Source organism: Pituophis catenifer, unplaced genomic scaffold, assembly GCF_029215685.1.
Source record: "Pituophis catenifer annectens isolate HBS135680 unplaced genomic scaffold, rPitCat1.0.hap2 SCAF_4, whole genome shotgun sequence".
NCBI lineage: Eukaryota > Metazoa > Chordata > Lepidosauria > Squamata > Colubridae > Pituophis > Pituophis catenifer.
In genome coordinates this window covers 9063093-9070799 of record NW_027256884.1, presented here as the reverse complement: position 1 = coordinate 9070799, position 7707 = coordinate 9063093, and positions in this window count along the sequence as shown.

The window sequence follows — 7707 nt, the reverse complement described above, 5'->3', positions numbered from 1 at the left end:
CCTATGACTAGCATTAAGTGTTGTACCTTATGATTCTTGACAAATGTATCTTTTCTTTTATGTACACCGAGAGCATATGCACAAGGCAAATTCCTTGTGTGTCCAATCACACTTGGCCAATAAAGAATTCTATTCTATTCTATTCTATTCTATTCTATTCTATTCTATTCTATTCTATTCTATTCTATTCTATTCTATTCTATTCTAGTCTAGTCTAGTCTAGTCTAGTCTAGTCTAGTCTAAATTATCTCTGGGGCTGCCTTTGTCAATACTTTGCATCTATCTCTATCTCTAACTCCAGCAGCAGTGAAAGTGAGTTATCCAAGTATCAAAAGGAGGCTGACAATTATAATCTAGTCTATGCATGAGCTTGTTCCAATTATTTAATTATTTCTAAAAGTTTTGCAGCCTTCTAATGGTTGTAAACATTTGAATATTGTAATATATTATAATTGTGGGTAACCTTGTTGCAATTTGAAGTTTTTTGTTGTGTTTCTACAGTTCAGACCTTTGGCTATAATAATAATAATAATGATAAAAAATGTATTGTTACTGCATCTATCACTATATTTATCTATACACTGACTCTACATGCAAACCCCCAGGGAATTCTGTAGAACACATTTGATCTTTCAAAGGAAAACAGTAATCATACACTCAAGACGATGTTTTCGGTCAAGCCTTGGGCTTCAAGCCAGCATTTACAAAACTCTTCCTTAGGTACACAATTCATATTTACCTGCCACCTGCTTATCCTGACAAAAGCCACAGTAGAAGGATGACGTTTTGTTCTAACAAGAGAGAGATTCATGCAGTTCTGTTTGGGCAACAGGAAATACAATAGCTTCCTCTATCCAAAAGCACAGAGATAAAAAGTATTTACCCAGCATCAGAAAACGGCTGTGGCTACTCAAAGTCACAGTGGTTGCCGAAATCTTTGAAAAATGTTGACTGAACATCCCTCGTCTTGTTCTTCATTTTTGTCCTCTGTGCCTGGATACAAAATGCAAATCTTATCTGGCATTGCTTTCCGGGGCAGATACATTGAAGTTCGCATAATGCCAAGCTGTTCAAGCACACAGCTCTTCCTGATATAAAAAAGTGATGAGAATTTCACTAAAGCAGCATAGCGACTCTCTGAATAAATTCAAAGGAGATAGTTGTTGTTTTTTGGGGTTTTTTTTGGTCAAGATTATCATGCTAGTTTCTTGCAGGGGGGGTGTTGGTGGGAGGTATGCCTTTTTGTTTTGTTTTTGAATGGAGTGTACATGTTCTGACCCAGCTCCTCAAACACAACAAACCCTCTGAAGTGAACTCGAAAGATGCCTTTATTAGGAGTTCCGACAGCCCCGGCAAAAAGTTTCTCTTTCAATACAGACTAACAAGTCCGTCTGGCTAGAGCAGAGGTCTACAACCTTAAACACTCAAATAGCCATTTGGACCTGTTTCCCACAGAAAAGAAAACACCGGGAGCCACAAAACCTCGGTGGCCATGGCTAACTCGACGTCACTCACTTTTACCAGTCACATGACCCCCCCTAGCCACGCCTACCCAGCTGGTCATTAGGGCAGAGAACCGGTTGTTAAAAAACAACGGGAACCACAAAACCCTTTTGATCTCTCTCTCTCCCTCCCTCCCTCCCTCCCCCCTCCCTCTCTCTCTCCCCTCTCTCTGTATCTCTCTATGTCTCTCTCTCTCTCCCCCCCTCTTTGAATCTTTCTGTCTCTGCCCCAGCTGCTTCTCCATCCCCCGCTGTTGCCCTTACCTTCTCAGGCCAGGCGAGGAGTGACCAGGAGGGGAAGGGGAGGGTTGGGGCCAGCCAGTGGTGGGATCATACTTGGTCTGTTGTGTGGATGTTTGGGTGGATGTTTAGGGGTGGGGAATTGTGGTGGGTGGGAGTGTGTGTGGGGATTATGTGTGTTGGACCTGGTCTTTAGGTATTAAGGATTTTTTTTTTTAATTTGATTTATATGCTGCCCTTCTCCGGAGACTCAGGGGGTTTACAATGTGCTCAGCAATAGCCTTCAACCTTTTTGTATATTTTGTATATTTATTCAAAGTCATTTTATTGCCCCCACAACTGGGTCCTATTGTATGTGTATACTGTGTATAATGTGACATACAATGACAATAAAGTTTATTTATTTATTTATCATCCAACAGGGAGCCACAGCAGAGGGCCCAAGGAGCCACATGTACTCTGGACCTGCAGGTTGCAGACACCCAGGCTAGAAGATGAATAGTTGTCTGCCACATCTATTCATCTCCACCCCCTGCCTTTTATCCCCAGAGCTAGGGTGGGGCCTCGCTAGAAGTAGTGGCTCTTCCATCCCAAGAATCGGCCCATAGATTTCCACTGCTCTCCTCTCCTCTGCCTTCTGCGCATCCATGTGTCAGGCACTGGACCCAGCTGTTCCTCCTCTTCCTCATCAGCCACCTCCATACCTTGAGGCTGTTGACTCTCCATCTGAGGGCTGATGGATGGCCCAGGTTCTGCCTCTGTCTCTCTCTCTCAGTCAGCTCCATTCCCTCTTCCCCCTCAGAGGTCTCAGGTTGCCTTTCTGCTGACCCTGACCCCTGATTTGGGTGCTGGAGGGGCCGGCAGCTGACAAGCCACAACAGTACAATTAATGCTACAGTAACCTCACAAGTAATGAGTTTGGTTTGCTGTGAAGGCACCATGCTAGAAAACTAGGGACCATGAGTTCTAGTCTTAGCCTGGGCATGAAGCAGCTGGGTGAACTTGGGTCAATCATTCTCTCTCAGCCCTAGGAAGGAGGCATTGGTAAACCACTTCTAAAAACCACTCCCTTTCAGCAATTCCAAGAAGGTTCTTGGATTCTGATTCAGGTGACCCTGAGGGTACAGATAAACCATTTTTGGCGGCCCCAAAAATCCTCAGAGAGCTAATGACCAACTTTCAGGGAGCTAACGACCAGATGACTGCAAGGAATATAAATCCTTCCATTCACCACCATTCAGTCAGAACTGAAAAAGCGTCTTGGATGAGAAGCAAAATATTCTTCAAGGAAAAACAAAGGAAGTCCAGTTGCCTCTTGAAAAAGTGCCTTTGGGACAATTGTGACCTGGATGAATGAGAATCTCTTTAGCCACTTCTACAAAATGTTGCCAAGAAAACTATAGGGACTTGTCCAGGCAGTTTCTGTGAATCTTATTGAGGATATTATTCACTAATAATACCAATAAACAATAACTAACACTTGCTTTGGGGTCTAGGCTTCCCATGTTTATTAGATCAATCAATCAGAATAGAACTGGAAGGGACCTTGGAGATCTTCTAGTCCAACCCTCTGCTCAAGCAGGAGACCCTATACCATTTCAGACAAGTGACTGTCCTATCTCTTCTTAAAAACTTCCAGTGATGGAGCACCCACAACTTCTGATGGCAAGCTGTTCCACTGGTTAAATGTCCTCACTGTTAGGAAATGTCTCCTTAGTTCAAGGTTGCTTCTCTCCTTGATTAGTTTCCATCCATTGTTTCTTGTCTTTCCTTCTGGTGCTTTGGAAAATAAATCCTCTTTGTGGCAACCTCTCAAATACTGGAATATTCCTATCATGTCCCTCCCCTAGTCCTTCTTTTACTATAGACTTATCAAATCCAAATCCTGCAACCGTTCTTCATATGTTTTAGTCTCCAGGTTTTTAATCATCTTAATTGCTCTTATTCGCACTTTTTCTAAAATCTCAACATCTTTTTTTTTTTTTTTTGTAATGTGGTGCCCAAAACTGGATACAATATTCCAGGTATTACTAAGGTTTTATAATGCGGCACTAATACTTCACATGATTTTGAGTCTATGCCTCTGTTTATACAACCAAGGATTGTATTAGCTTTTTTGGCTAAGAAGAAAAAAAGAGATATAAACTGTAGTTTTACCCTAAAGAATGATAACTAAGGAAATGAAGCAGCCATGGGCATTTACCCTAATTTACAGAAGAAAGTCTTCTATTTGTCATATAAAACGAAGACACAGACTAAATTGATATACAGGTAACACTGCTTGTTGGATAAGCTCCTTTAAGCCAGTAATATTTAAACCTTCCTTATACTTTGCAAGTCTGGAAAAAATTAACGGGGTGCTCTTATATTGACAGTTTCCTTATTTAAGAATCTCTTCTAATGTTGACACAAATAACTAGCAAAGGACATTATAGAAAATAATAGCCATAGCTAATTACAGATTGCAGCGATAATTACAAATGAAAGATTGATTTAAATCCATTTACCCATCTGACCTAAAGAAGCTGAGGCTGTGGGCTGAATAAATGATCCAGCCCCTGGAGATCGCATCAGCCTATTCTCCCGTCAGTAAAGCCGTGCGATTCCATTAGCCCAAAGAAGGCATCGCATCACGATTTTCCTGAAGACGAAGGAGTTCATTGCATTCGTGTTTCGAAAAGGTAGCATCTGCAGAATCAGCTTGTTATTAACACCGCTGCATCTATAAAGGAGATGGCTGACCCATGAATGGGATGCTTTGTCAGTTTGGCAACCCAAAATAAATAAATAAATGGAGATGAAGTGAAGCAGAGAATTCAAAGGGGCTCTTGATCGCCTCCTTTAAAATGCCAAGAACTTAAGCTGTCCTTTCTTCTCTATGCATGTGACGCGTTAGGAGGTCTGTCTCATTGTACCATAATTCAGGGATTGTTCGGTCCATCCACAGCGCCTCTCCCTGAAAAGGGCAGCATGGGAGAGCTAATTCTGGCAATGAACGGCTACATAATTTAAGGTTTGTTCAAGGATGAGGGAGCTCTCCCCAACTTGTTTTCAATCAGCAGATGCCAGGAGTTCCCAGGCCTACTTAGAAATGCATATTTTCACTTCTTCTGCTCCCACCGTTGAGAAGGGCAGGAATTTCACAGAAAGCCAACGATGCCCTTTTCAGAAGGGGAGAATCGCCTGTTATGTTTCTACTGACAACTGAAAGTCCTTGGGGGTTGGTAGACTTGGTGATGAAGATGCATTGAATGGGCATCTTTTTAAAAGAAGTGGGTTTGTCCTTAAGAAGGTACACACATACAGTAACATACGTGCATACTAATTTTTGGTTTCGTTCTGACCTAGGCTTCCCCAGCAGCACGAAGCCGAGTCCCCGTTCCGATAAACTCCTTTTATTTAATTTACAATGAATTCCTCTCCGGCAAAGTCTTTCCTCTCCCACAGTCTTTCAAGACAGGTCACAATTACCAACCTTTATCAGGCTTGGAGAGTAGCCAGGCCGATATCTTTCAGACGCCACACTGTAACAGACAATACTTGGCAAGAATCCAGGAACAGATCTTCACCAAATGAACTAATTGTCTCCTGCAAACTCCCCTCCCCTTCGCTCCTCTTTATTCCCTATGGGAGGGGCCATTCACTGTCCACCTGTGGCTTTACTCCTGAGTCGACCCTTGTTCTTTAGCTGTTCCCTTCTCCTGGAACCTCTGCACATGTGCACACTGGAAACATGATCAGCTGTTCTTCTGCCCCACTGATGTCTGACTCCAAAGGCAGCTGACAACTGTCAGACGGCCCTGGGCCCATCTCTGCCTCCGACGCAGAACACTCATCAGAGCCTTCCCCAGACTCCAGGACTGGTCCATGTTCCTCCCCAATCTCCTCACTGTCTGAATCTGCTGCCAGATCCACTGGCAGGCCACAACAGGTTAAGCTTTCTTTCACTTATTATTGTAAGGGGAAAAAAACCTGCCTGTATTTATTGCTGTTAATACCTCTTCATCTGCTGATGTAATAACAATTAATAAAATACTTTAAAAGAGGTGGCTTAGAGGTGAAGACTCTTGCCTCCCACTTGGAAGGTTGAGAGTTCAATCTGAGGTAGCTATAGATGTCTCTCTCTCAGGGCGTAAGGGGAAAATGTCTGCTGTGAACTCCCTGTTAGGTATCAGGAAGGGCATCTGGCCAGTAAACCTCAGCTCCAATCAGATGCCCCAACCCCACCCCGAAGCCAGAGATTACCGGATCATTAAATAAAATGAAGTACTTTAAAAAGAGGTAGTGGATGGGAAATTATGTAGATTTTTGGTTGCTCTAAAAGGTTTTACAATGGCATGCAATGATCAAATGAAACATCAAATAACATAATTTCTGAAGGATAAATTAATTCACGATAGAGAATTAATTGGCAAACTTATTAGAACACCACACTGGTTGCTTATTCAGGACTGGAATATCCGTCTATCATTTAAGAAACATCTCAGCGTGACTTGAAGCATGTTGAACCAATCAGTTGGTCCTTTTAAAGGGGAGTGGATTTCTTTGTGGGTACGTGACCAGTGACAAAAAAGCATGTTCAATCTTCTTCCCTTTATGCTGATACCCACAGTCAGCCTCTAATTTGGTTCACTTGCTTAATTTGTAAATTGAGATGAGTTTCTTTAGCTAAAATGACACATAGCAGCTAAAATATGGTGGCAGTGGCGAAGAGGCACCAGAAATGAAATAGAAAAGTCGGGAAGCAGTAAACTGTGAAGTGGCCAAAGCGATGTTTGAAAAGAAAAGGTAGTTTGCTCTGAAACTGTCAATTCAGTTCTGAGCCAAGTCGTTTCAAAATATTGATTCGACAAGTGAATTTGATTTGATTTCAGCTGTTGAATCAATCTGATGAAAAGCATACATGGGTATGCACAAAAGTCCATAAGGTCAGCAAATACACCAGATTTGCCCCATAGAATCAATTTGGAGATTCATAGAAGAAAAGGAAAATATCTTAGAAGATGTGAAAAGGATATGGGAGAAACAGGAAGATAGCAGGAGAAAAGAAAAAGGGGCTAGAATAACTAGTCCTAGAACAAAGCAACAGGGGGAAAGGATGAGGGGAGAGAAATTTAGAAGTCATAGTCAAAACATAGATCTAAAAGCAGATGGAATAAATGACTTAAAAGAAGTGTATGGGAGGCAACCTAAAAAAAAAAAAAGATTAAAAATTTGGATGTGGGTGAAAGATGTGGGATAAAGGAGAATGAAAAGAAAAGGAGTGTGAAGCAAAACATTTTATGAAAGCATTTTAATAATGTGCATGAATATTGGAACTATATAACTTGAATAATTGTTTATATGTGGTGTAAGCGATAAAAAATATTTTTGAATATATGTTAGGAATGCAATAACATAATGAATATAAGAAATGAAGGATTAGAGAAAATATTATATAGAAAAAATAATGTGATTACTAAAGAAAAACTAGAGAAAGTTTATGATTGATATATTGGAATATTGAATAATGAAGAAAGGAAAGATCACATCTTTGATTATTAGAATTATAAGGGAAAGGGGAAAAAAAGAGGGCTAAAATCCTAGAATGTGCTGAAAGGAACGAATTAACAAAAAAGCTCAAAGAAAAGGAAGATACGAAATATTATATAATCTGGAACAAATGTATAAGTGGCTAGAGACTAGAAATAATGGATAATAAAAAATAGGGGTGAATTTGAAAATGGAAAGCATGAATATGATAATGTATAGAATGTATAAAATCAATATGATTGTTAAGAAGTATAATGTAATTAAAAGAGAAAGGGACAAGAAGAAAATGAAATAGTATAAAGGGAATTGGGGGAGAATGTAAATATTAGAAAATGACCATCAGGTGTTTGTCATATTGTGTTATAATAAAAAATAAAAAAAAAAAAAAAGAAATTTATGAAACCAAGGAATCAAAACATTTAAAAAATGAGAT